Source organism: Eumetopias jubatus, unplaced genomic scaffold (genome assembly GCF_037043125.1).
Source record: "Eumetopias jubatus isolate StellerSeaLion01/CBP00866 unplaced genomic scaffold, mEumJub1_p1.0 scaffold_16, whole genome shotgun sequence".
NCBI classification, from domain to species: domain Eukaryota; kingdom Metazoa; phylum Chordata; class Mammalia; order Carnivora; family Otariidae; genus Eumetopias; species Eumetopias jubatus.
In genome coordinates this window covers 45,685,737-45,699,790 of record NW_028274822.1, presented here as the reverse complement: position 1 = coordinate 45,699,790, position 14,054 = coordinate 45,685,737, and the positions used below count along the sequence as shown (strand labels likewise).

General features: G+C 35.4%; 1 protein-coding gene and 1 pseudogene across 3 annotated transcripts in view; one reads left to right on the top strand and one right to left on the bottom strand.

Moving 5' to 3' along the window:
• The window catches only part of SS18 (SS18 subunit of BAF chromatin remodeling complex), an 84,285-nt gene that overhangs the window by 58,818 nt on the left and 11,413 nt on the right, over nt 1-14,054 (bottom strand). The window lies entirely within an intron of this gene.
• On the top strand, nt 12,259-13,334 carry LOC114205047 (5'-AMP-activated protein kinase subunit gamma-1 pseudogene; annotated as a pseudogene).

Sequence of the window (14,054 nt, the reverse complement as noted above, 5' to 3'; positions counted from 1 at the left end):
TAAACAGCAGAATTAATCACTTCTACTATGTAAAATGTACTTTAAATGTCCAGCACTTCTAAAATAACATGTATTACACTGTACTATTACCATCTGTTGTCTTCAATTTCATTTACAGAACTTTTTGGCATATAAAAAGTTTTATTTTATATTTTTAAAAGAATAAAATCAGTATCTTCTTTATAGTTTCCTCCTCTGGTTTCATTCTCAAGGAAGTCTTCCTTACCTCAAAATCAGATAAATAATTGATGCCTTAATTTATCCTAAATCTCATACAAATACAGACTTTAAGACATTTCACTCGTGGTCTTGCTTCTGTTTTTAATTAGACACCTCTTATTGTGCAGTACCATACTATGTACAAGAGGAAGACCTGGAAAGTAGCTGTGAATAAATCACAGATGACCACTACATTTCTGACTAAAAGAACTCAGTGTTTATACTACTCACTGGAGATAGGAAATATAAAATTCAAGCTTGTGGGCTTTTTTTCTTTTAACAGCAAAGAAACAACAGAGGGGGAGCTGAGGGAAATGATGTCTTGTCCACACTGTGCTGAGAGACCTGTAGATTATCCAAATGGATATGTCTATTGGAAGCTGGATTCATGGTTCACACTCAGGCAAGAAGATACGTATTTGGGAGCCATTGAGTATAGGTGGAACCTGAAGTCAGGAATATAAGAAACCAGGAATTTGGATAAAATCTTCCAGAAAAAGTGTATATGGTAAAAGGATGTTCAAGAACAGAACATTAACAACTGATGGGCATGTTAAAGATAAGAAGCTGAATAGCTAGAAAGGTAAAAAGGAAACTATCACAGAAATCAAACACAAATGTTTCAAAGGAGGAAAAAAGTCAACATCATACTGACTAAATACACATTATCATGTTTATCAAACACTCAACTCTTAAAAATTCTTAAAATGATGCCAATATTTAGCAAAGTTCTTTCCATACTTCTAAGAATGTAAACATTTTCATTTTTTAAAAAATGTAATTTAAAAAACACAACAGTATATGGCAAGGTTCTACGTGCACAGAAGAGGGGAAAGTATGTATTTATACTGACTTTTATTTACATAATCTAAGACAGATATGGAAGTGGGCTTCTGTATGACCTTTTGTAGTTTTTGATGTTCTAACCATATCAAAGTACTACCTATGCTGAACGTGAAGGTAAAATTTATAAATGAAATATACTCTGCTAATACGTAAGATGTTCCACAGCTCTAAGCATATTTTCTTTCACTTCGGGTGGATCAAATCTGCAAACAGTGAATTCTGTAGTACCAAATTTTAATCAATAAATTACCTTAATAGATGCTTTACCAGCACTATATCTAAAGACTACCTATTACCACTTTCACTGAAGCTTGTGTAATGAAAGGCTAATCAAGTGCTGCCCAAGGGTTGCTGAGAACATCGAGTGTGCATCACCAAAAAAAAAAATGCAACTTAGGAAATATAAAACATAAGACTACTGTACTTACTCTAAATCAATTTTATTAATAGTTTAATAATTTAGTAATAAATTATTAAAATATATTCTTTGTACAGAACACCTAATAAACAAAAACAAAAATTATCTTTAATAAGCTTAAAATTCAAGAAGTATATCTGGTTAAATTGGAGAATTTTTTTTAACTTTTTTTTTAGGAATTTTCTAAAACCTTAATAATGAAGGGCGCCTGGGTGGCTCAGTTGGTTGAGCCACTGCCTTTGGCTCAGGTTGTGATCCCGGGGTCCTGGGATTCAGTCCTGCATCAGGCTCCCCCCACTCTGCAGGGAGTCTGCATCTCCCTCTGCCTCTGCCTGCCACGCCCCCTGCTTGTGCGCTCTCTCTCTGTCAAATAAATAAATAAAATCTTTAAAAAAAATAAAAATAAAAACTTAATAATGAATTAAGTGAAAAGCAGGATAAGCAATTCCTATTAGCCTCCGACCTTCCTTTAAAATTAAGAGACATGTTTATATACTCAATCTCAGGAAATGTCACTGTCAGTCAAGTCTCCAAACTCTCTCCCTTACCCTTCATATGTATTCAGTAATTGAGTCCTGCTAGTCTTACTTCAAATACTCCTTAATAGGACTTCTCTTTCGGTTTATACTTTCCAATTATGTACTGCCTTCATCTTCATTATCATCAATGTTTCCTAGGTACCTCCTCCATGTGACATCGTGAATTGTTTTATTTAATCCTCATAACATTATAGAATAAGTATTATCTTTCTCATATTGTAAAAATGATTCATGGTACACAACATCAAATGAAGTTGCTAGTACCAGAATAGGAATATTTTCCTTAATTTGCATATCCTCAGAATGTCACTGGATATTTCATTTAAAAAGCCTGGAAATATAAGGTCTTCAAATCCTAGATGCACATTAGAATCACCTGAGAAGCTTTTAAAATATGCAGCCAATGTAGAGAACCACTAGACTGTGATCGTCCAGGTTCTTCCTAGCTCTAAAATTTTTAATTCTGTAGAAATATTTCCAGATTGTATGTCTTAAAATGACTACAATAGAAAGACTCTTTACTCCCCAAATTTTTCCCAATAAAAATTAAATTAATAAAAACTTTTCTTGGGGGGCACGTGGGTGGCTCAGTCGGTTAAGCATCATGATCTCAGTATCCTGGTATCAGGCCCCCAATCTGGCTCCCTGCTCAGTGGGGAGTCTGCTTCTCCCCCTGCCCTCCCCCCCCCCGGCTAGCTCACGCTCTCTCTCAAATAAATAAATAAATAATCTTTAAAAAAAAACTTTTCTTGGGGCACCTGGTTGGTGCAGTTGGTTGAGTGTCCGACTCTTGGTTTTGGCTCAGGTCATGATCTCAAGATCGTGAGATCGAGTCCTGCATTCAGCATGGAATCTGCTTGAGATTCTCGCTCCCTCTCCCTCTGCCCCTCCCACTCATGCACATAGGTGCTCACATTCTCTCTCTCTAAAATAAATAATAAAAACTTTTTTTATTTAGACTGTTCTCTAATAATTCTTTCCTAAACCAATGGGGCCTACCAGTTTGTATACATTAATACTACCAGATGACAAAAATAAGTGAACAATAACTAATATTAGGCTAAAACTTTAAAAAATGCAATTTTTTCAAAGTATGTTTGAGAAGGAAAGACACAAAACACAGTCATATTTTCTAATGGTAAAATGTTCCTAGTTTATATATGAAAATGATTATGTCAATGGTTTATGCTATTTCAGAAAGTAAATACCAACCCTGAGAACTACTATTCAAATGATTCCTCCAAGGTTTACTAAGATAAACAGGGCCCCATGTGCATATACTATAGGAGCCAGAGTAGCGTACGTTTTCAATTACGTCAGCTTTTTATAACTATTTGGTCTCTTTCCACGCCACCTTTGCTGGTTACACTCCTTGTATGTATGCCTGCCTATAGACCTTACCTCCCCATTTCTAATTTGTTGCTTCCAAGCTACAGGCTTAAAATTAAAGAAACAAACTTGCTAAAATATGTATAAGGTTAAGAATAAATAGCTTTGTTTTGAACTTATAATGCTTTTGTAGTAAGAATACATAGGGCCCAAACAAAAAAGTAAAGTGTACTGGCTTTATAAGTTACTTTTTTCCTTATAGATCTTTTTCCATTTATTACTGGTTTTTTAATTCTTGACTTTGTTTCAAACAGGAGAAGCTTGCTAGATGTAGCCTAGTTCCAGATATATGAAATAGTACTATAAATATATAATTCCTCTTTTGGGGGGACATGAAAAAAACTGAAAGTTAAACCTATATATAATTATCAGCATATTTCCAATTCTCACAACTAGTTTAATGAAATGAAAAACTCCATTCTGGAAAACTTTTTTTACCCCAAAACATACAGTTCTTTTTCAGGATCAAAATTTCTCAAACTATACTTATTAACTAGTATATTCTCCCTTCTGGCAGACTGGTTGTATCCATTTTGTATTGTTACTCTAGTTTTCCCAAATTGACTTTACTTCCTCTTTCACCTCCAATCCCAACTGATTTCCTTCTAGCTGATTTCTTCCCTCTCTCTAGCCCCACTTTACTCGATCAATTTTCTTATTCCTTCTACTATGAAGATATATTTATTTGTTTTTTTCAAAAACTCCTCCTCCTTTGTTAACTCAACTTCTCAAGCAATTTGACCTCCAAAATGCTCATAATTTTTTAGGAAAATTTGGCCATGTATTTTAAATTAAACCCTGACCAACATTAGGAGGCAAAAATTTTATTCCAAAATATACAAATGGCAGTTTTTATATTCGTTAGTAAAATATGATGTAAAATGGTGACCCATATGAAAACAGTGAAACAACGGTAGATGGTTAGTAATGAAATGTGTCTCTTTCCTTTGTGATGGTTCTTAATCAAGAGGTGATCAAAATAATGTAATACTTTCCCTGAATGTAAGTGGCAATAATTTTTACTGTCCTATTTAATCTACAGGAAAAATGTAAATTCTATAAAAAACAAATGCAAAAAACTCAGAGTTTATAAAATAACAGGTGAGAACAGAATAGCAAATTCTAAGAGATTTTGTTGTACCAAAATGAATTTCTATGATAAGCTCAATTTTATCACATTGGCATCTCAAGGATTACTACCTTCCTAAAGAAAGGCAAGAGAAATGAGTAACTAAATCTCAAGATACATGATCTGACCAAACATTTTTGTACTCTACATAAAAGCTAGAGAGAATATGAGACATATCTGAGAGGCTGTAATGTTTAAAGCTTTAACACATTTCTACCTTTTATGGAAACAATATTTCAAATCAAGACAAACTGAAAAAATCCACAGTTTGCACAGTATCATAAGTTACACAAAGAATTTCAATTGGTTAGGTAGAAGGGATACAGAATCAGCAGAGGACATTTTGCAAAGTACCACTTCCCAACTACCCACAAGATTCTAAATAAGACTACCTAAAGAGAAATGTCCCCCTTTCCACCCTCAGTGCCCTTAGACTTGAATCCCTGCCATAATTAGTTGTTATGAGAACATGTTGAGAATCTGTCGTATCTTCAGATGTGCTAGAAGGGGAAACTAGGTTAAGACTCACTTAATTACAGGTCACCACGGTGATGATAAGCTAAATTCTTAACCTGCCACTTTAACCTATAATTTAGTCCCCAGACTAAAAGCAGACCCAGTCACATAACATTTTTTAAAAATTAACACCTAAGTACAAGAATAATGCTAGACCAAAAAAACCCCGAAAATGATTAAGGCACTCATTTCCATAACAACATAACAGAACAATCAAGACACTGCAGGTTGTAAAATTCAGATTCAAATTCTATGAAGACCTAGCCAAGTTCTACCCTGATACACCAACTTAAAAGCAAATTGGTCAGGATTTTATTTCCTTTCCATCCTAGTAGCAACAAGACATGGTAGCATAATGCACAAACTGTAAGGCCAGTGTTCCAATCCCATGCTACCATTTACCAACTATGAGTCCCTAGGCATGTTAATTAACCTATCTGAGATTCTATTTCCTCAACTATAGAATGGGACTAATATCCTAAAGGCTTCTGAGGATGAAATACTAAAGGGAGTTAATGCATAGTAGTCATTCTGCAAGTGTCTGTCCTCTCTCCAAAGAAAGTTATATCTGAGAATCCATAAAAGTAACTAATATTCTCTTAGTTATTCCACGGACAGCAAAACAGAATACAATTCTAATATTTAAAAGAATTATCTAAGGTAATGGCAAACTAGGACATTCAAACAACTCTCCACTGAGGACAACAAAAAAAGCTCAACAAATATTTTAAAAATATGTTTAAAGATATGGAAGAGCAGACAAAAAGGTAAAAAATGATCAGGCCAAGTTCAGAAGAAGAAAGAAAATCCAGAGAGGTGGGCCCAAACTTGGCGGCGGGGGGGGGCAGGTAACATTTGCTATGGACATATTAGCCAATCTATAAAGCCAGCAGGTAATTTCCCAAAATTGATAAAAGACATCAATTACCAGATTTCAGAAATCTCAACACACACCAAGCTGGATAAATCAAAGAACTCCACACTTACAGAAAGTACAGCAAGACTTCAGAAAAAGACTTCAGAAAGCAAAAAATAGATTAACTTCAAAATAGTAACACCAACAACTATATTTCCAATAGATACAAGCTAGAAAACAATAATCTGTCCTGGCAAAAATATTCTGTGAGAACAATGGTGAGATTAAGGCATTTTCAGATCACCAAACAACAAACAAACCTGAAGGCATTTGTCACAAGCAAACCAGTCCTAAAGAAAATACTAAAATATGTTCTATAGGGAGGAAAAAGAAAATGATCTGAGAAAAAGAGGTTGTAAATGAAGGGAGAAATTAAAAGCATCACAAATGGGCGCCCGGGTGGCTCAGTTGGTTGGGCGACTGCCTTCGGCTTGGGTCATGATCCTGGAGTCCCAGGATCAAGTCCCACGTTGGGCTCCCTGCTCAGCGGGGAGTCTGCTTCTCCCTCTGACCCTCCCCCCTCTCATGTGCTGTCTCTCTCATTCTCTCTAATAAATAAAATCTTTTTAAAAAAATAAATAGGGCGCCTGGGTGGCTCAGTCGTTAAACGTCTGCCTTCGGCTCAGGTCATGATCCCAGGGTCCTGGGATTGAGCCCCACGTTGGGCTCTCCGCTCGGCAGGAAGCCTGCCTCTCCCTCGCTCACTCCCCCTGCTTGTGTCCCCTCTCTCGCTGTGTCTCTCTCTGTCAAATAAATAAACAAAATCTTTAAAAAATAAATAAATAAATAAAAGCATCACAAATGGTAACAATGATGATAACTCTAATGAATACTAACTTAAAAAATAATTTGTGAGTAAACATGTAAAGATTTAAAATGCCTTACAATAAATGAGTCACTGAGGAATGAATAGAAATAAAGTATCCAAGCGTCCATGAATTGTCTGAGATGCACATTACAAACAGTATAATAACCACTGAAAGAATATTAATTTTATAAGTACATAATTTCCAAACTAGAAAAGAGGAATAAAAAAATAATTAAAAGAAGGCAAAAAAGAACAGAAAAAAGGAATATACAACAGATGAGACAAAGAGAAATTACATTGTATGATGGTAACTTTAAACTCATACATGAGCGATTACATTCAATATAAATGGATGGATTTAATGTTCCAATTAAAAGACTGCTACATTGGATTTTTTAAAAAAAAAAATCTACATGCCGTTCATATCTCTAACACAAGGGAATGGAAAGGTGAATATACCATGCAAACACTAAAGGAAACCAACTGAGCTATTCTAATGTCGGATAAATAGACATTAAGAAAAAATGCATTATTAGACATAAGAGGGGAATACTTCATAACGACAACGTTACAAAGAACCAGACCTGTAATATTCTAAAATATATGTGCACTTAACAATGCCTCAAAATGTCATATTAAGCTAAAACTTTTAAGAGTTATAAGGAAAAAGAGACAATCCACAACTACATTTTAAACATACATCTCTCAGTAACTGCTAGAACAAACAAAGCATCAGAAAGGTTAAAAAAAAAAAGTAAAGCTATAGAAGATTCAAACAAGATCACCACACTTGATCCAATAAATATATACAGGCATTGAGGGGCTAAAGAATACACATTCTTTTTAAGTATACACAGAACATCTGTAAAAACTGACTGTATGCTGCAACATAAAACAAATCTCAAAGAATTCCAGAGAACTAAATCATATAAAATGTTATGTAACCACATGCAATAAAGCCAGAAATCATTAATAAAAAAATGATAAAATTTCCGTATGTTTGGAAACTAAAGTGTGTCAACCCATGTCTAAAGAAGAAATAATACTGGAAATTAGAAAATATTTGGAACTGAATAAATATACTACATATTAGAACTATGACTAGGGGGAAATTTATGCCCTTAAATACTTATATGAGTATTAAAAAATGAAAACTGATGAAGTAGGCATTCATCTCAAAATTCAGAACAGCAAAATACAGCAAAAGAAAGTAAAAGGAAATAATAAAGACAAGATCAGAAATTAATCACACTCAAACAGAAGAGCAATAGTTCACAAAATGTGGTCCTCAAGACTCTAATTTTAGTCCAAAAGGTCAAAATATTTCCATAACAATACTTTTATGCCATGTTGGTATTTAAAGCAATGGTGCAAAGGTAAGAGAGTGGGTGTAACTGCTAGAGCCTTGGTATGAATCAAGGCACCAAACTCTACAGTAAATCATTGTATTACTGATTGCCAGACTAGCAGTTAAAAAAAAAAAGTCACTTCACTTAAGAATGTCCTTGATAAAACAGTAAAAATTACTTAGTTAAATATTCTGGGACAAAATGAGAATATAATAAATATATCTGTTGTAAATCAAAGTAAGATAAAAGCACTCTGATTGAGTTGCTTGCTGATCTACGCAGTTTTCATGAACACCATTTTTAATTGAAAGTACAACTGCTAGACAAACCAGGCTTGGGTATCTGGCAGCATTTGCTCATAAATGAACACAGTGAGCCTGGAAAACAACCGACAGCATTTGCTGCCAATGATTAAACTTGACCTTTCAAGGAAGAATTGGGAATTTGGCAAACTTATATCTACCATCTTGAGTTGGACAGCATCCTAATACTTAACTTCTGATGAGATTGGTGGTGATTTCAACAAATGTGGTTTTTAGTATCATCTAATGAACTATGTCAATATTTAGGGATGTACATGACTCAATGCACTTCTATTTCCCAAATGACCAAACATGTTACAAAATTATGCATGATTAGAAGATCCATCCAAAATGCAGGACAGACCAATGAACTCCAATGTACCAGAATAAGAAAAATCTACTGATATTGTTTCAGATTCCATACTGCAAATAACCTTTAGAAAAAACACTTGTTGAGATCCTCTGTACTATCAAAGAAGATTATTGTACAACAATCTGAAAAGGCTATTAAAACAGTCTTCCCTTTTCCAATTCTATATCTGAGCGAAACTGGATTTTGTTCTATTTCAACTAAAACATATTACACTAAATTGAATTCAGAAGTAGATATGAGAATACAGCTGTTTTCTATTAAGTCAGACATTTAAAAGAAATTTGCAAAATTACTATACAATGCTATTCCTTTCTCACTAAATCTGTTCTAAAAGGTTTAGTTCTTTTTCTTTTAAAGAACGTTATTTACATTAACATGCAATGGGTTTATTACTGTTCATTCTAAATGAGCTAATACTTTAAAATTTTTCTCAGTCTTAATTTAAAAACTGAGGAATACTTAACAAATACATCAATATATATAACCCATATAAAGTTCTTCAGAGTCCTCAATAATTTTTAAGTATAATGGGGTTCTGAGAACAAAAAGTTCTAGAAATGCTGCCACTGAAAAATCAAAGCCAAAAACTGATTCTTTGAAAAGACAAAAAAAAAAAAAAAGATAAACAACTGGCAAGAATGATCAAAAACATTTTATAAGAGATGGCATAAATAAACTATGCTAAAAATAAAAAAGAAAATATCACCATAGATCCTGAGGACATTAGAAAGACAAGATTATTTCATGAACTTTATGCCAATAAATCTGAAAATTTAGTAAATGCTAAAAACCACAATTTACCAAAATAGGCAACTCATAAAATATATGTTATAAATTGTCCTGTAACCAATAAAGAAATTGAGTTAGTAAACAAAAGCCGCCTCACAAAGAAAACTCCAGACCTAGACAGCTTTTCTAAAGAAGTACACCAATCATTTAAGAAACGGTAGCTCTATCATACAAATTATTCCAGATAACAAAAAGTAGGAAAAGTTTCCAGCTCATTTTATAAAACCAACATAACCTCAAAATAAAACCCAGACAAATGCATTATAAGAAGAGAAAATTAAAGGTCAATTACACTCAAGAACAAAGACATAAAAATCTTGATCAAAATTTTAACAAACTGAATACAGCAATTTTTTTAAGAGACCATGCCCAAACCAAACCAAAGACCATGACCAAGTGGGTCATGAAAAAGTAGGTTAATTACAAGAATGCAAGATGGATTGCACATTAAAAAGTAAATCAATGTAAATCACATTAACAGATTAAAAAAGAAAAAATTTATGATCATCTCATTAGATGCAATAAAAGTATTTAATAAAATTTAACATCCATTCACGATATAAACTCTTACTTAGCACAACAGAAACAGAAGGGAACTTCCTTAATCTGATAAAAGGCATCTACAAAAAACTACAGCAAGCATCATACTTATTAATGGTCAAACAGTGAAAGCTTTCCCTTTGTGATCTGGAACAAGATAAAGATGTCCTCTATCACCACTTCTATTCAGGAATGTAGTGGAGGTCCTAGCCAGAGAAGTAAGGCAAGAGAAAGAAATAAAAGGTGTAAGGATGGGCAAGAAAGAAACAAAACTCATTATTCACAAATATGTTCGTGAATATAGAAAACAGAAGCTATCTACAGAAAAATTGTTAGAAATAAGAGTTGAACAAGACTGAAATTCAGTATCAATTGCATTTCCATGTAAATAGCAAATGCAGTTAGAAAATAAATCTTTGTTTAAAAAACAAAGACTCTTAAAATAGCCTCAAAAAATATGAAGTGCCTAGCAATAAGTCCAATGAGAGATGTGCAAATCCTCTGCAGGGAAAATCATAAAACTCCACTGAAAGATATTTGAAGGATTAAATAAATGAAAATTTATGCAATGATCATGATTTGACAGACTCAATATTGTGAAGATATAAATTCTCCCCAAGAGTCAAGATAATCTCAATGAAAATCAAACAGGATTATGTTGGACATGCTGATTTTTAAGCATATATGGAAATGCAAAGGACCAAGATAGCCAAGATATTGTTGAAAAACATAAGTAAAGAACTTCTCTAACATATCAAGATTTATAAGACTATGACAAGTGTGAAAAGACAGAATTTATAAAAACAGACCAATGAGACAGAATAGAGACCCACATATATATGGACACTTGATATATGAAATCAGTGGCATGACAAAACAGAGAAAAGTTATTTTGTTTTTCCAATAGATAATGCTGAACAGAAATCTATCCATATGGAAACAAATGAAATTGAACCCATTCCTCACACCAGTCACAAAAATAAATTCCACCTAGCTGGTAATCAAGTTCAAAGTAATAACCACATGAATTATTTCAGAGTCTAAAAGAAATGTATTGATTATATATTCCTAGTGGGATAGATCTTAAGGACAAACATCTTATTGTTAGTGGCAATCTTGGTATTGTTATACTGAAATTACCTCATATATGTAGTAGTATAAAGCAAATAAACAACCATAATAATGTCATTAAGGTACCAAGAGTTTTAGAATAAGAGAGAAGAGATAATACAGAAAATCAAAGCTAAATAAAAACCTTTTCCAGAAGGGAAACAGCACTAATTCAACACTCTTTCTTTTTCTAAAAAATGTGTTTTCTAGTTCTGTCCACCAAAAAAATACCTAGAAACAATGAAAACCCAGTAATAATGAATGCCCCAAAACATCCAAATTGTGGTCAATATCAATTCCCATTGAAAAAGTACTGCTTGAAAAAATAGCCAAGGCAGAATAGTTCTGGGGAAGAAAATATAGTCAGCCTGACAGCTCTCTCAAATCCTGAAAGAAAAGAAGCTATACAAGAATACTTGAATCATGTCAGATGGACACAGCAGCCATATGAACAGGCTCTCACTGACCAAAGAGGAGATAACCTGAAGTATCAGAAAGAATGACTACAATGGACACATTAAAAATATAAAAACGTGTATGTTTAGATGACAATAAAAAAAAAAATCACTGGTCACCTTCACAGATTGCTAGGGGCCAACCTGTTATTCTGAAAACTGACAAGAGGCTAGAAACCAGCCTTTAATCATGATTCTCATATACAGACTATCTCAGGATAACCAAATACTTGATGAAAGGAAGTTTTTCTTTTTTAAAAGAAGTATTGCTAATAAATACAGAAGGAACTGTAAGATTAGAAATTCATCATTCTGTGATCCCAATATGAAATAACAGATCTGGTCAACAAGCATCAATGACTGCTAAAACCATTAAGTGAAAGGTTGACGGGGAACTCTATCAGGGCGGTATCAACTGCACCCATCAATCAATCTTTTTTTTTTCCTTACGTAGACTTCATGCCCAACTTAGGGCTTGAACTCATGATCAAGAGTTGCATGCTCGGACCGGCTCCCAGAGAGCTTCCTAAAGTGAGCGAACCCAGTCAGCGCCTCTTGAAATGGAGAGGGTCACTTCTTCAGATAGCTCCCCAGCTCTGGAAAATGAGCATCCTCAAGAGACCCCAGAATCCAACAATAGTGTGTATACTTCCTTCATGAAGTCTCATCGCTGCTATGACCTGATTCCCACAAGCTCCAGATTGGTTGTATTTGATACCTCCCTGCAGGTGAAGAAAGCTTTCTTTGCTTTGGTGACTAATGGTGTACGAGCTGCCCCTTTGTGGGATAGTAAGAAGCAAAGTTTTGTAGGCATGCTGACCATCACTGATTTCATCAATATCCTGCATCTCTACTATAAGTCAGCCTTGGTACAGATCTATGAGTTGGAAGAACACAAGATAGAAACTTGGAGAGAGGTGTACCTACAGGATTCCTTCAAACCACTCGTCTGCATTTCTCCTAATGCCAGCTTGTTTGATGCTGTCTCTTCATTAATTCGAAACAAGATCCACAGACTGCCAGTTATTGACCCGGAATCAGGCAACACTTTGTACATCCTCACCCACAAGCGCATCCTCAAGTTCCTCAAATTGTTTATCACTGAGTTCCCCAAGCCAGAGTTCATGTCTAAGTCTCTGGAAGAGCTACAGATTGGCACCTACGCCAACATTGCTATGGTCCGCACCACCACCCCTATGTGGCTCTGGGCATCTTTGTTCAACACCGAGTCTCAGCACTGCCAGTAGTAGATGAGAAAGGGCATGTGGTGGACATCTACTCCAAGTTTGATGTTATCAATCTGGCAGCAGAAAAGACCTACAACAACCTGACGTGTCTGTGACCAAAGTCCTGCAACATCGATCCCATTACTTTGAGGGTGTCCTCAAGTGCTACCTGCACGAGACTCTGGAGACCATCATCAACAGGCTGGTGGAAGCAGAGGTTCACCGACTTGTCGTGGTGGATGAGAATGATGTGGTCAAGGGGATTGTATCACTGTCTGACATCCTGCAGGCCCTGGTGCTCACAGGAGAGAAGCCCTGAGCTGGGGAAGGGGTCAGGCAGCACCAGGGGATATACCCCACTCACTGCCTGCCCAAAGTTCTAGGAACCACAGGTGAAACCTTGAGAGAATTGTGACTCTGTTCCCTGCTTGGGAGCTGGGGAGGGTGAGGGGGGAGGAAGAATGGATTTTTAGCTGTCCTTATCCTCATGCATACAGCCTAGCCCATCCTAGCCCCAACCCTCTTAGATGTAGCCCCCTTTCCGGGTGGAATGATGGGCTGTATGCCCCTCAGGCCAATTCTGATCTCTAAGAGATCCCCAGACCTCACCCAGCCTTTGCCTCTCTCTCTGCCCCTGACTCCACCCTAAAATAATAGCACAACAAAACTCTTCCTAAAGATATTTTTATTCATCCTGTTTCATGCTATATGGAGGACGCTGAGTCCATTTAGTGACATTTCTTCCCATAATGGGAGTGGGAAGGATTGTGGGGAGGAGGGCCTTTGGGTTCCTGTGCTATGTGCATATGAAGGGAGATGGGGGTTAGGTGGAGGAGGAGGGCAGAGTGATTAGCCGAGGTTATTGCTTTTCATAGCAAACCTAATTAAAATGACAGGAACCCCTTAAGAAAAAAGAGTTGCATGCTCTACCAACTGAGCCAGCCAGCCAGTCCCATTGATCAATCTTAATATTACTAAAAATGGAACAACCAAAATGTTCCTCCTGATACAATAGACAATATACAACACCATTAATGAAATATTCTTTTTTAAGTGGAGTCCAACAGAGGGCTTAAACTCACAACCCTGGGATCATGACCTGAGCTGAGATCAAGAGTCGGACACTTAAC